Raw genomic sequence first — 16,113 nt, 5'->3', positions numbered from 1 at the left:
AGCTGCAAAGAAAATGCAGAGTGGATTTTCCATCGTCTCTATGGCCGGAGAGATGGGCCCAGAGACCTTAATGGAAAATCCATTCCATGTTTTCCTTGCAACTCTGTGTTGTTTCAGCGTTCCTATAGCTGGTTGAATCTCATGCTTCCTGGAGTTGTGTCCTTGCAATTAAAGGGCTGATGCTTTGAGCCAGCTTGTCTCTGCTCAGTGGACCTGAGAACTGGTGCCTAGTAAGTATTCTAACTTGGGAATCCACAGCCAAAGGAGGATATTACACTGGAGAGCCACTGCCAGTCTGAGTAGACCTGGGGGGGGGGGGTAGAAGCTTGCAATGCCATTTCATTGTTTTCCCAGCTCAGAATATTTTATATTTTTAGTTTCTGATGTGATCCTTGTGCTTTTTGTCGATGTTCTATTTGTAACTGCATTGTCAAATTCCAGAATTTCCCCACCTTTCCATTTTACATAAAATATTGCAAGAGTTTTAAGCATGTGTGTATTTTAAGTTAAAACATAATATCTTTAATTGTATTTGTCTGTGTTCTTTATAAAGTTTATATCTCTGCAACCTCACATTATATTTTTTGACACACATGGCCTGGCCCCACAAAGTCTCATTTATGTCAGATCAAGCCCTCCTAACAAATGAGTTTGACACCCCTGCTACAGAGATATGCAAATGGCTTTAAAGAAGAACTAGTAACATTTGTAGAACATTCTGAATGCCATAGGCCAAGACAATATGGAAGGCATTTACTGTTAGTTCTCAGACTTCCCATCTGTCTAAGTCCATAAATGAATGACTCATTCAATTCAGAGTCCCCATAATACTACATGAACTCAATTGCCAACAGGAATAAGAGAAAATCTCTCTCTCACACACACACAGCTTTACAGAGAAAGCATGGTAACCGCCAACTCAGCATTAAAACAAGCATTTCTCTAATATATACCATATAATGGCAGATGCAGAAGAGTGCTGGAAATGGCTGAAGTACTTAATTACCTTTATTTTTCAACAAGCTATTTTAGGGCTGACAGCAGCAAATTTGCTCAGGTACAGTCTCCACTGTGACATGCTGGAATGAGCATTTCAAAGGGAACATAACAGTTTACTCCATCATACATGCAATTCTGCCCCCCTCCCCCGAAAGCTTACGGTTATCCACACTCAAAACAGGCAGGTACATTTTCTGTAAGCCACTGCTGTTGTTGGGTATCTACAACTAAAGAGTTGATTCTGATAAACCCACAATGCCAACTGGGTATCTGAAATGAAATGTTCTGCATTCTGCCTGCTATTCAGACATACCAATTTGCTTTTTAAAAGCACACACATACATACATACAAATTATTTGCACTGACTTTCTGACTGGAATTTCAGATGTGGTACCCCCCCCCCCCTCTTGAAAACAATGAGTATTATGACATTGGGGTAATGGGGTGTCTTAATGCCTTCCCTTGTATATAATTTATGGATTACAAATGACACCCTAGGCTGCTTTAAATCCCTATGGGGGGCACAATATGAGTAATCTCCTTTTCCTCTACAGAACCTTAACTACCTGCAGGAAAGGGTATTTTTGATCACAGAAACAAAGCAAAGTAAAGGCTTAAAAGTGCCTTGATCCTAAATTCTTACCCCTTGATCCTAAAAGTGCCTTGATCCTAAATTCTTACCCCTCCACTGGTGATTTGTGCAGCAAACCATAAAGTCTGGGGGAGCTCCAGTATTATGTGTAGTCTGATTACTGAAGCTGCAATTAGTTCTCTCAAACCAATCTGAAAGATGGGGGAGGTCTGCTTCAATCACAGTCCACTATGACAGACCATTGAAGTTTATGCAAGTGGTGCCATGAAGCAATCATGCCTGGTAGCATGAAAGGCATAAACTCTGACAACATTGCAAAGCTAAACTAACTGCTTGCAATAGTTGTTATTTTGTGATACGAGAAAGGACTGCCTCCTTCTACAAGCCTGTTTTAGGGTATGACAGTTTTAAAATTGGCACTCACTTAACCGGTAGAGGAACGTATGTAAAAAAAGGTGGTTCAAAGCCATGCAAGTCTGGTTATGGTACATCAGCATCTGCAACATATGGCATGCAGTTGTGACCTGCACCACTTCTAAATTCATTCTCTATTTCTTCAGCTAAATGGCTGTAGCCCACAATTTTTGATGAGTAATCTTGTAGTGTTAGTTACTTCATTATAATCCCAAAGGTACTAACAACACTTAGCAGGTTCATCATCATGAACTCACTAGGTGACCTTGGGCAACTTGTGTCTCTTCAGCTTCAACCTTTCACCTGCAAAGTATGGTACTGGGGCGTGCAAGAAATTTTTTTGGGGGGGGGGGTATATTTCCATTTTGAGTATATCAGAATCGGAAAATATCGGTAAATACCAAATTTTCTGAGTACAGATACCGGTAGAGTATTGGGTTTGGGGAAATATTTGGAATTTCTGAATATATTTGGGGTCTATATACCCAGGGGAAGAGCATGAAGGCGTGTTTAAATACCTCCCCTTCCTTCCCAAGCCCCCTGCCACTTCCACTGGTCAGTTTCACTCCTGCCACTCAACTGATAGGGAGTGAAACTGCCAGGCGGCTTGTGGAGGGAAGGCATTTAAACATGCCTTCTTGGTTTCCCTTCCCTTCCCAGAAGGGGGAAGGCACATTTAAACACCTCCCCTTCACTTCCCCAGTTGCAGTGCAGATGGCTGGGGAAACTGAAGGGAGAAAGGCAAAGCACCTCCCATTTGCTTCCGCAGCTGCCTGCTGAGGCAGACTTTGGAAACTGAAGGAAGAAAGGGAGAAGCATTTAAAATGCCTCCCCTTTGCTTCCCCAGCTGTCCACCTCCATAGGGAGAAAGGGGGAGACAGTTAAAATGCCTTCCACTCACTTCCCCAGGCACCCAGCCATGGCAGGGCAGCTGGGAGAGGAAAGGGACAGAGAAAAGTCATGTTTAAATGCCTTCCTCCTCCCTCCCCCAGCTGGTGGTGGGGAGGGAGAAGGCATTTAAATCTAACAGCTGACACACGCAGGCCAGCTGTTAAGAGTTATTTATTTAGATTTTTAGGCTGCCCTCCCCTGAAAGCAGGGCTCAGGGTGGCTTACAACAGAAGAAACTTATAAATAGCTAAAAGTTACAATAAAACATGCAATGCATACATCAATAACTGAGTCCATTCCAAGATGGTGGGAAAATTTAAATGCTTCCCTTCCCAGCCAGCAGCTGGGGGATGGAAGTTGGCAATACTAAAAAGATAGGGGGGGGGGGGGAGAATTCGAGAAACTCTATTTGGTTGCCAAACAGTTTCCTGAATTTGTATTTGGCTTAAGAATACTGAATAAATACAGATACAGCATTTATTCAGTATTTTTTCCTCAGGTTGGGGAAGCAAAATGCAAACCCCTGGTACTGACCCACTGTACAAAGATGGTGATAATGAATTAATGGTTTAGAACAGGTGTGAGGAACATCTGGCCCGAAGGCTCTTTGCAGCCCTCGAGATTACTTGGTCTGGCCCTCAGGGATTGCTGGGCCGAGCCGAACCATGTGGCAGCCTCCCTGGGGCGCAGCCACACTGTGTGGCAGACCCCCTGGGACCTGGCTGGACAGCCAGGATTGCTGCGGGGCCTGAAAAAAGTCTAATATGCTAATATTAGGGGATGTGGTCTAATATGCAAATGAGTTCCTGTTGGGCTTTTTCTACAAAAAAGCCCTGGACCTAGGCATTTGCCTAGGGAAGAGGGTTGGGTGTGTGTGCGCCAAATTAGGCTCTCCCCACATGACTTCAATTTTTTAAAAAACAATTATTTGCATTAATTTTGCCGGCCTGAGTCATTCCCCCTCGGCGGACCACTGTTTTTTAAGCTGATAATTTTGTATGGCCCACAAATGATGTTACAAATATCCAAAAGGCCTTGGCAAAAAAAAGGTCCCCCATCCCTGGTTTAGAAGAAGAGGAATCTGTTGTGGGTTTGTGTGATCTTCCCACTTCTGTGCTGAGACATCCAGCCACTGATGCCTCCATGCAAAAAAGATCTGAGGCTGTATTTCATGGGTAAAAAATGACCACGGGAAGTAGTTCACATTAGTAGGAGAAAGTGAGCGGGTGCAGGAGGGGTTAAACACTCTTTCTTCCCTGCAATTCTCCCTTACCACATACTAGCAAACACAAATTCAGCTCACACATTTGCCAAAATAGTATGTAGTTCTGCCCTAAATCTCACAAGTAATACCAGGTGCTTTCCCAGACAATAGCTACTTTGCTGTACCTTATGACAGATAATATATTTTACTTTTCTATTCAAAGGAACATAAAACAACTATTAGATTCACATCTCCAGCCTCCTAGCAGAAGCTGATTGTATCTCAAGGTGCCTGGAAAAAAAGCAGCCAAATTCTAAAGCAACAAGGATTAATTTAATCATGGCAAGGAGAAGGGTGGGGAGCCCTTACAGCATTACTGTACTTTCTCCAACTATCATTAGATCCTGTTCCCCAGAGGGGTAAGGAGCATGTACAAACTTGCTGCGCATCCACAGTTTAAAGCAAAAAGTTAGAAGTAACTAAGAGTTTGTGGTTAAGTGCTGCCCACTTTTAACAACAAACTCCTCCAAATCTTTAAACTTACTACAATGACACGTCAGTTCTGACTCTTGCAAAAACTCACACCATTATTTAAAATACACAAATACAAAATTATTTAAAATACAACAAAACAGCAGTGAACTATAATAATATACAAACCAGCACAGAAAAACAAGAGCAGAATCAGACAGCAGCATTCAATGACATTAAAATCCTAGATGGACAGCTATGATTTCTTCTAAATGCTATTAAAGATGCTAACAGAATGGGTATCGTGAAGGAATTCTGTAAATGGGTACCACCCATTTAGAAGGATCTATCCCAAGTAAGGGATAGATGAGTTCTGTAAGGGAAGATCTTGCCTCACTAACCTGTTACAAGTTCTTTGAGGGAGTGAACAAATATGTGGATAAAGGGGATCCAATAGATGTTGTTTACCTTGACTTCCAGAAAGCTTTTGATAAAGTTCCTCATCAAAGGCTCCTTAGTAAGCTTGAGAGTCATGCTGTAAAAGGACAGGTCCTCTTGTGGATCAAAAACTGGCTAATTAATAGGAAGCAGAGAGTGAGTATAAATGGGCAGTCTTCACAGTGGAGGACGGTAAGCAGTGGGGTGCCGCAGGGCTCAGTACTGGGTCCCATGCTCTTTAACTTGTTCATTAATGATTTGGAGTTGGGAGTAAGCAGTGAAGTGGCCAAGTTTGCAGATGACACTAAATTGTTCAGGGTGGTGAGAACCAGAGAGGATTGTGAGGCACTCCAAAGGGATCTGTTGAGGCTGGGTGAGTGGGCATCAATGTGGCAGATGAGGTTCAATGTGGCCAAGTGCAAAGTAATGCACATTGGGGCCAAGAATCCCAGCTACAAATACAAGTTGCTGGGGTGTGAACTGGCAGAGACTGACCAAGAGAGAGATCTTGGGGTCGCAGTAGATAACTCACTGAAAATGTCAAGACAGTGTGTGATTTCAATAAAAAAGGCCAACACCACGCTGGGAATTATTAGGAAGGGAATTGAAAACAAATCAGCCAGTATCATAATGCCCCTGTATAAATCAATGGTGCAGTCTCATTTGGAATACTGTGTACAATTCTGGTCACCACACCTCAAAAAGGATATTATAGCATTGGAAAAAGTCCAGAAAAGGGCAACTAGAATGATTAAAGGTCTGGAACACTTTCCCTATGAAGAAAGGTTAAAAAGCTTGGGGCTCTTTAGCTTGGAGAAACGTCGACTGCGGGGTGACATGATAGAGGTTTACAAGATTATGCATGGGATGGAGAAAATAGAGAAAGAAGTACTTTTCTCCCTTTCTCACAATACAAGAACTCGTGGGCATTCAATGAAATTGCTGAGCAGTCAGGTTAAAATGGATAAAAGGAAGTACTTCTTCACCCAAAGGGTGATTAACATGTGAATTCACTGCCACAGGAGGTGGTGGCGGCTACAAGCATAGCCAGCTTTAAGAGGGGATTGGATAAAAATATGGAGTAGAGGTCCATCAGCAGATTAGCCACAGTATGTATATATACGTGTGTGTGTGTGGATGTATATATATACACACACACAAATATTGGCCACTGTGTGACACAGAGTGTTGGACTAGATGGGCCATTGGCCTGATCCAACATGGCTTCTCTTATGTTTAAGTACTTACCAATCTTATTTCAGTTTTTAAGGCCTTGTGTGGTCTGGGACCAGTATAGCTGTGGGACTGCCTCTCCTGATATATTCCCCAGAGATTTATGCTTGGCTTAACAACATTTACTGGTGATCCCTGGCCAGAGAGACGTACACCTAGCCTCGACCAGGGCTAGAGCATTCTTGGCTCTGGCTCCAGCCTGGTGGAACATGCTCCCAGTTGAGATCAGGGCCCCGCAGGACTTATTACAGTTCTGCAGGGCCTGCAAAATGACATTGTTTCACCAGGCCTTTGGTTGAGGTGGTGAGTACCTCACCATATCTGGCTCCCCTCCCCTACCAGCTCCCCTCATCTAGCTATGTGAACTAGTATATCAACTTATATTGTTAGATGGGGCTAGGCCCTATTATTAGCTCAACGACCCTCCTCCTGGTACCACACAGTTATATTTCTATGGCCTATTTGTTACCATCTTGTACTTTAAATTGGGGTTTAGGATTATTTTAACTGTATTAATCCTTGTATGTTTTATTGCTATGTTGTACCTCTGCTCTGAGCCCGCTTGTGAGAGAGGAAGGGTAAAAATCACAATCAATTAATCAATATGGGGGCAGCCAGAGTCTGGTCCTCTACAAAGTTAACAGGCAACAGATTCCTATAGGAGCAGGGAATCCTTTTGAATTATATCTGGGAACAAACAGCAGCTAACAAAGTTTTGAGCATCAGCAAAATGTGCTCCTTCCTCTCTCTACCGCTTAACAGTTCAAGGGGCTGTACTCTGAAAAGAAGTGATGTTTCTGAACCTTTTTATGTGCAATCAGGTCTGTCAAGCAGTATTTGTCTCCCTGCATATAAATGAAAGCTCCTTTGTGAATTTTATAAAAGAAATACGAGGAATGATTTTTAAATTACTTTGTGAATGGTAAATATCTATCCCTAAAGACACAGTGGCCATACATTACAGAGTCCTGACAACTGCATATGCTCATCTATCTATCAGGGGTGTGTGCCTGTCTTTTGCAATTTCTACTTCTTGCAAAATATAGAACACAGCTCTAGCAAACACAACTGAACACAAAACATGAAGCAATGCTACAATTGTGATGCTTGCCCTGCCCATTATTCTTGGGTGAATGAATGAAAGAAACCAATTTGCCTCACACCCTCTCAGGTAAGGTATAAATTTAAGAAACTTAGCAGGGTGAGGTCTGGATTAAGACCTCAAATTAAAAGTTCCCAGGAAAAATGCAAGATGCTGCAGAAGTAGTTATTTGTAAGGACCCTTGCATCCTTGATAGCAGGGTACCAAAAGCTGTACTATAACACTGGATACATCACTGAATGACTCTTAAGAGGGCAACTGGTTCAATACTAATTGAGTAATTACGTACAAACCTTGAAATTCCAACTGCACATCGCTTCCTAATTTCTTGTTTGAGCTGCCCTAATAAGATACAAGATAATAGATGCGTACTAGCAAACATCTAACTGAATGTTGATTTTCTAGGGCTAAGAGTTATACAAAAAGTAAGCTACTTAAAAACCTGTTATAAACTTTAAAAAGTAGTTACAATTTCTTTTTCAAAAGAAATTTGGAATAAATACAGATCAGTGTTTCAGCCATGATAGCCAGCAGAAGCAGATCTCTTTTCTATTTCAGAATTGGGGAAAAGATAAAAAGCACAAGAGAAGGGAGAGATTACTATGCACTTGATCTATATTGGTCATACTGTGGATCTATATTGGTCATTTTGTTATGAAAATAGACCTACCTAGAGTTTGGATTGAAACAGTTATTAGGTTAATTAGTTTTACCGGTTTTGTGGAAGACAATTTTTCCATGGACCGGCAGCCGGGGTGGTGGTGGTGGTGGTTTTAGGATGATACAATTGTGCACTTTATTTTGGTGTGGTGGTTAAGCGTGCAGACTCTTATCTGAGATAACTGGGTTTGATTCCCCACTCGCAGCTGCTGGAATGGCCTTGGGTCAGCCATAGCTCTTGTAGAACTGTCCTTGAAAGAGCAGCTCTTCTGTCAGAGCTTTTTCAGCCCCATCTACCTCACAGGGTGTCTGCTGTGGGGCAGGAAGATAAAGGCGTTTGTGAGCCACTCTGAGATTCGGGGTGGAGGACAGGACATAAATCAAATGTCTTCTTCTTATTACATTGTAATATATAATGAAATAATTATACAACTCACGGCCCGGTTGCTAATAGGCCATGGACTGGTACCGGTCCATGGACTGGAGGTTGGGGACCTCTGCTCTAGATACTGTTTAAACCAGAAGCTTTACTGAGCTTCCTTAACAACCATAAGCATTGTTTTGATTTTGTGTTAAAACAACCATGGCAAACGCAATGAAAATATTTTCTCTGACATAATCCACATGTTAATTCAGTTTGGAGATTATTAAATTGATGTGACAGGAATCATAGATGTGAAGGCCAGGGGGGAGAGCTTTTGTTTTTTTCTTAGGCCCTTTAAAATTATTCCGATGGAAAATTGCAATTTTTTTGAAATATTTTCTCTTTTGGAGTGAAATGCTCCTGAAAACAAGATTTTATTTAACATATTTTTATTACAACCCAATTTGGGCCCACAAGGTGGTAAACAATTAAAAATAAATCTAAAGCAACTTTAAAAACAAAACATTGTTGTAAAACAATTACAAATGAACTGGAAGGAAGGTCTATAAGGGAATGTCAAGTAAATAAAAAAGGTATTTACCTGCTAGTAGTAATTAATGAGACACAGACAATCTCCTGAGGGAGGAACTCCACGGTTTTGGTGCCATGACCAAGAAGCCTTTTCTCAAGCTGCCTGCCATCTAGCCTGATTTCAATAACTTCTTACACAGACCCAAGGTTCACAGTTTACAGCAGAACTTCTTACACAGACCCAAGGTTCACGGCTTACAGCAGAATCAATACGTTCAAGAACAGCCTGATAACTGAAGATAACTGAAATATCTTGAAATCTAGAGGGGACGTCTTATGAAGGCTGTAAGGATTTCCGGTCCCTCCACTGGAAAGAATTTCACAACATGTTTTGGACAACATTATGAACTTTGTTTATTGGAAGAAGGATTTCTGAAGACTATTAATCCCTCTACTGGAAATTTTGAAACCAACTGTTGTTTGTAATGATTTGTAATTTTTCTGGAGGGCAGAAATTATAAACTGATGTTTTTGTATACACTGGTTTAAAATTGTATATATGCAAAAATCAAACATAAGAATTTAAGTATACATTGTTTTTCAGTGGTATTCTATCTGATCATCATGAGAGGAGCATAAAAGGCCCTCTTTGTTTGTGAATTGCTGCTTCCTGTCCTTTACTGACTTTTAAAACTAAGGTATAAGTGCTTAGGTAGCATGTGGTACAGCAATTTGCAACTGTCTCTGGTACTGGGTATGTTTGCAATTTTGTTTGTAAAAAACAAAGGCATTTATGCTTTTAAATTTAATAAATTTGATGTTACACAATTTTATACAGTAGCTAAGCTACAAATGACACATTTTGTTTCATTTCTTTCCATCATTTCCATTTTTTCAAAGTCTGGAAAAATGAATTTTTCCCCATGGCAAATTTTCTGGAAACTTAATATTTATAAAGTAGACTGAGACACAGCAACTTGCTGAACACTGTTGAGTCAGGATTCCAACCCAGCTTCCAAAGTTAAAGCCCTATCCAGTACACTATCACCAGGGCTTTTTTTTTAATAGAAAAAGCTCAGCAGGAACTCATTTGCATATTAGGTCACACACCCTGACACCAAACCAGTCGGAACTTCATTCCTGCTCCAAAAATGCCATGACTGCCTCACTCCTTTATGTACAATAATCCTTCTACCAGAAATACTCCAAAATGACAACACTAGCGTTTAAATGAAGATCCTTTCACTGCTGGGGGGGGGGGGGAGAAACAACAACCTCTCACAACAGCCCATCCAGTACGTTAGTTAAAGCTACTGGGTATGTCATCTGCCCACCAAAGTATTCAGGTCATTTTAAAAAATGGATGGAACAGCCCTGTAACACCATACATCAATAACAGAAGATGCAGCTCTCTAACAAACCCTAAGAAATAAAGTTCAAATTATCATTTCTCCTGTGTAGTTTATAAAATAGCAGGTTTAGAACAATCTCTGCTCACTGGATTAATCCCTTTCAAATACCTTATTATCCTCATATTGTTAAATATGTGATACACAAATATTCTCCAACAGAACTTTAAACCAACCAGGCTAAGCATGTACAGCTGGCGGGAGCACAGAGTTGCTGGAAAACCCCCCATGATTTACTGTAAATCTACTCATGTTTTATGTATGAATGTATGGAAAAATAGTCCATGTTGGATAAGCAGTTTGTAGCATTTTGGGCTTTTGTGCCTTGTTAGCAAGTCATCAGCTATGGCATACTGTGAATCAGTTCCAATTTGAAGCCTTCTAAATGTGCTCCCTTATTCACATTGTCTTTATCAGCAACTGTGTAGGTATGGTGTCCCACTAGACTTTTTTTTTTCAGTTTGAAGAAGCAAATCAAATTTTGATTATCCAAATTACTGTACTACATAAACATACAAACAGATACTGAACTGGCATTTAGATACTGCAACATTTACCTTTGAAAAATGTCCTTGCTCCATGTTACCCAATTGTTTTACCTATTCTTCTGCATGCACAACTGAGTTATCACTCTACTGTTGTGACAAGTTTTAGAACAAACAATCTTGAAGAGTTAAATGCAAAAGCCCCACTCATACATGCCTATTTCTCCAATCAAAGCTCAAAGAATACCATGCATGGGCAAGAGTACAAACTAGAAACAGCAGCAGATTTGTAAAAAAATGTTAATACACTGTAAGCCAGTACTGACCTGCTATATTCTGTGCCCCAAGGCAAAAGCTCTAAAATCCCCTTCTACTGTGACTCTGTGTTTAACTGGCACTTATTTGACTACCACACAAAAGATGGAGGCAAGAAACTGGTGCCCCTCATCTGCTGCAACTATTTCACATAGCTTAATAGCAAATACTGATTGAAGTAGAAAGCATGGAAATCGATCAGCAAAGTATAACCAAGTTACTTTGTAGCAAAAATTACGTCAAGACTTTCTCTCCAGAACTTACTGCTCAGCCAAAATCATTCACTACAATTCACTGCATTTGTAGGTAAGGAATCCCAAGAGTTTTAAACCTCTAGTCTATTAAAATTTACTCTAAATCACTAACCTATGCATACCATTGGAAAGTAATCGGAGGCCTACAGAAAACAAGATAGGCTGCCTGGTTCATATTTGCCACAGTGGATCAGGTGAATTTTCTACGAGCTTTTGTTGAAGAAGTTCAAAAATGGTCCCATGCTCCCTCTCCCTCAGTAAAGCAATTTGTTGACTGCAGCTTACCCTTGACTGACTGAACATTGCAGAATTAAATCTTAGGTGTGTGCAGGAAGTGGGGAAATGTACCTCAAGGAATATGTACTAAACAGCACAAGCCTTTTCATTACAGTTGCTGTTTTGGAATTTGTTTCCTACACTACTTTTGTTAGACACCACTGAGTTTCATGGTAAGCAAGGATTTGATCTCTTAGATTTAGACCCTCACTAGTATGCTACTCTGGTTTCTAAGCATTCTCATTAATACTTTTGTGTGGGATTTTTTAAAGGTTGTAATTTTTTTCCTTTAATACTCTAGACTCTGAAAAGAAAAGCAGAAGGTAAGCAGAAGGTCCCAGGTTCAATCCCTGGCATCTCCAAAAAAGGGTCCAGGCAAAGAAGTGTGAAAAACCTCAGCTTGAGACCCTGGAGAGCCACTGCCAGTCTGAGAACACAATACTGACTTTGATGGACCAAGGATCTGATTCAGTAGAAGGCAGCTTCATATAAAACATATTTTATTCCATTTTTCGAAGCCATTAAAGGTTTTTGAATAGAATTGAAATATATTTTAGAAACATCTGCAGCTGATAGATAACAATTATCTGGTGTTCTCTACCAGAGTGCTTCTAGACCAGGGGTCCAGCCCTCAGGCCAGAACCAGCCCGCCCAGGGCATTAATCAGGTCCACAGGGCTCTCCCCCCCACCCACTCCTGACCTAATCCTTTGAAGCTCGGAGGCTGCCAAAGTTCCCAACTCCTTCTTCCTTGTCTTTGCAGGCTGAAGCAGAAAGCAACTATGAGCTGCAAAGAAAATGTGGAATGGACTTTCCGTTAAGGTCTCTGTGCCCAGGTAGACTACCCTGGGAGTAGTCTATCTGGGCACAGAGACCTTAATGGAAAGTCCATTCCATGTTTTCTTTGCAGCTTTCTCTGTCTGCAATGTATTTTAATGGCGTGGAGCTCAGTTTCACTTTTCAGCATTTATATGGCCAGTTAGAAGCTCTTCCTTGCTGGAGCTGTGTGTGACCTTGCAAATAAAGGTGCTTTGAGCCAGCATGTCTCTGCTGAAAAGACTTGAGAACTAGTACGTAGTGAGTACTCTAACCTGGGAACCCACAGCCAAAGGGGGATATTACACTGAAGAGCCATCACCAATCTGAGTAGGCCTGGAAGCAGGGGGAGAAGCTTGCAATGTTCAGCCATTTCATGTTTTCCTAAGCCCAGAACATTATATATATATTTGGTTTACATTTTTAGTTTCTGCTGTGATCCTTGTGCTTTTTCTTGATGTTTTATTTTTTAAATTGCATTGCCAAATCCCACTATTCCTCCATCTTTCCATTTTAAAAAAAAATCGCAAGAGTCTTAAGCATGTTTGTATTTTAAGTAAAAAATAATATCTTTAATTATGTTTCTCTGTATTCTTTATAAAGTTTATATCTCCACTACCTGGCATTACATTTTATGATACACATGGCCTGGCCTCACAAAGTCCCATTTATGTCAGATCCGGCCCTTGTAATGAGTTCAACACCCCTACTCTAGACTATGAGTAAACCAAGCAAACATTATATATTATGATGCTATTTCAAATGGCCAGTGTGAAACTAAGAGATCTGCATTTGTCTGCACATACTGTACATGTTATTTGATGGAGCTGAATGTTCACTCTTTGCTAAAGACTTAGATGACAGTGCTTTTACCTGAAATAGGTATTTCTCTTTCAAGCCCTTCTGGGAGAAAGGAACTAGGGATAGCCTACAATAAACAGATTAGAAGACAACCTATGCAAATCTAGCATTTTAAAGTTCTGTGAAGTGACAAGGAAAATGAATCCCCCATCAATAAAACCCCAAGCAAACTTGTAATATTGCTAATTATTTGACCTTGCAGAAGTTTCAGAAACCAACTGGTAGGTATTTAAGAAGCCAGTGCACATTCCTTTCACAAAAAATAAAATAACAATAAATAAATAACGTGCAACTGGGAATGTTTGGACAAGTCCAATAAAAGAAACATAGAAACAAAATTCAGATCCAACTTTCCAGCAGTTAAACGGGAGGAGGAGACACCCCTTATGTGTAAAAAATATAATCCACTTACATAAAAGGAAGTTTCTAAGTTAGCTACAAGCAGGAAAATTAATTCAACAGAGATCTTTACCAACACAGCTCCAAAAAAATGTGTATGCACTGAAAGAAAGGAGCAATGCAAGTTTCTTCTGGATTTATTTCTGTTTGGCATGCCTGTGTCTGACATTCTGTACTGAGACAGACCCAACCCCAAAAGAAGTTGTTTAAACAAGCCTAACAGTAAGCTTCAGAGCCGCAGAATGCAAGCTTTGATCTTGCTCAAGAGATCTATCAGGTATGCATTTGTGCTTTAGTGTCACAGATAGAACACAAGACTTGTCATGACACAAGGCTGGGTGGGGAGACAAGGCTCACCTCAACTTCTCTCGTTTATGTCCTTCTGAATTCTACATTTTAGTAATGCTATAAATAGGATTTAGGACATCTCCAAATCCAAAGAAAGAAGCTTTCCTCTCCCCCCTTAATACCAGAATTTGAAACCCAATGGAACAGAGATTCAGGATGGATGCTGCATAAGTAGCTTATTGAATTCATTTCCACAGGACACAGTGATGGCCTTCAGCTAATATGGCTTTTGAAAGGAGATTAGACAAATTTATTGTGGACAGATCTATCAATGGCTATCAGCCATGGGTAAACATAATAAGGGGGTTTCAGCCTCTGTGCCCTGCTTGTAGGTCTTCTGGTGGAATCTGACTGGCCACTAGGGATGTACATTTGGCATTTCTGAGCTGAATTAATACCCAAACCATGCCTTTTCAGCATGATTCAGGCATTAGTTAAGATGAAGCAGATTCTCTGATCTAATTCAGTTTAGTGATAAGAGAATCCCAAATTAATTCAGGAATCCCATTTTTTTCCCTCCGTTATACCATATGGGCCATTATTATCAATGGCAAATCTCCTAGGGTATATTCAGTGGGTTGAGGGGAAAGGGATGGAGTTTGAGGTAGAGGCACCAAATTTGCAGTGTAGCTGCAGGAGTCTCTTCCCAAAAGAACCACCAAGTTTCAAAAGATTGGACCAGGGGGGCAATTTTATGGGGACCCAAAGAGAGTGCACCCATCCTCCATTGTTTCTAATGTACTGATGCCCAGAACCAGTACAATATACTAGTGCCCAGCAGCAGAACCTAGTGCCAACTTACTACACACCAGCAGCAGAAGTCAGAGCCATTGTGGCAAATGCCAGGCCAGCTCAACAAGACTAACGTCAAACACAGAATCCAAGCAAGGGGGAGCAGGGTTGCAGGACAGCAGAAACAGTACAGTAGTGGCTGCCCAGCAGCAGAACCCAGTACCAACCTACTAGTGCCCAGCAGCAGCATCCTGTGGCATTGTGGCAAATGCCAGCTCAAGAGGACTGACATCAAGCACAGAATCACAATCCAAGCAAGGCACATAGAAATCACAATCCAAGCAAAGCACACTGGCACTGGAGCTTGCAGGACAGCAGAATCAGTGCAGGAGAGGCTGACCAGTAGCAGAACCCAGTGCCCAGTAGCAAACCCAGAGCCACTGTGGCAAATGGCAGCTCAACATTACTGGGCTTCTGTATATATTGAGCTGGCCTTGGTTCAGGTGGGCTAACAAACTTTTGAGTGTTCTACTGGGCTTCTACTGCCTTGTTTTGGGAAGAGGCTCCAGCACTGACACAGCAAATTTGGTGCCTCTACCGCAACTTCAGCCCCACTGAATATACCCTAGATTTGCCCCATAAGGTATAATGGAGCACCAAAAATAGGGATTCCTGAATTTTACCCAAATTCTGATTATACAATACTGATACTGGAATTTGGGTTTTCAAGGCAATATTGAATTTTTAAGGGTCCAAAAATCCTGAATCTGAAAAATATCTCCCCCCCCCCACCTTTGCACATCCCTACTGAAGGGAGCAGAATGCCAGACCAAGTGGATCACTGGTCTGATACATCAGGAGTCTTCTTATGTTTACAGAAGTTGCTTTTTAAAAGCCTCTTTTGCAAACACATCTCTTAATGGCACTGATGGACTACAGATTGGTGTCAACGAGTATGTGGCAAGGTAAGGTAAAGTGTGCCATCAAGTCATAACCAACTCAGGGCAACCCGCATGAAGTTCCACCTTATAGGGGTTTTCAAGGCAAGAAATGAAGAACAATGGTTTGCCATTGCCTTCTTCTGCAAAGCAACTCTGGTCTTCCTTGGTGGTTTCCCATTCTAACTGAGGTCAACCCTGGTTAGCTTCCACGCTCTGACAAGATCAGGTGAGGCTGGTCTGTTAGGGCTGCTGTAAGGGCTTTACTTGTCTCTAAATCTGGACGGAAGCTTCCTTCCTGATCTTAGAAGGACTGCTAGAAGTGAACTGGCAGGAAGATACAGTTGTATTAGTACAGTAAAGGGAAAAATAATAATTGCT

The 16,113-nt window shown here is 41.1% G+C and overlaps 1 protein-coding gene across 1 annotated transcript in view; it reads right to left on the bottom strand.

Annotated features, from left to right (window-relative positions):
- The window catches only part of ACVR1B (activin A receptor type 1B), a 37,513-nt gene that overhangs the window by 15,341 nt on the left and 6,059 nt on the right, over positions 1–16,113 (bottom strand). The window lies entirely within an intron of this gene.

Source organism: Heteronotia binoei, chromosome 13 (genome assembly GCF_032191835.1).
Source record: "Heteronotia binoei isolate CCM8104 ecotype False Entrance Well chromosome 13, APGP_CSIRO_Hbin_v1, whole genome shotgun sequence".
NCBI lineage: Eukaryota > Metazoa > Chordata > Lepidosauria > Squamata > Gekkonidae > Heteronotia > Heteronotia binoei.
Note: the sequence above shows the minus strand (reverse complement) of the source record. Positions and strands in the feature narration are given on the sequence as shown.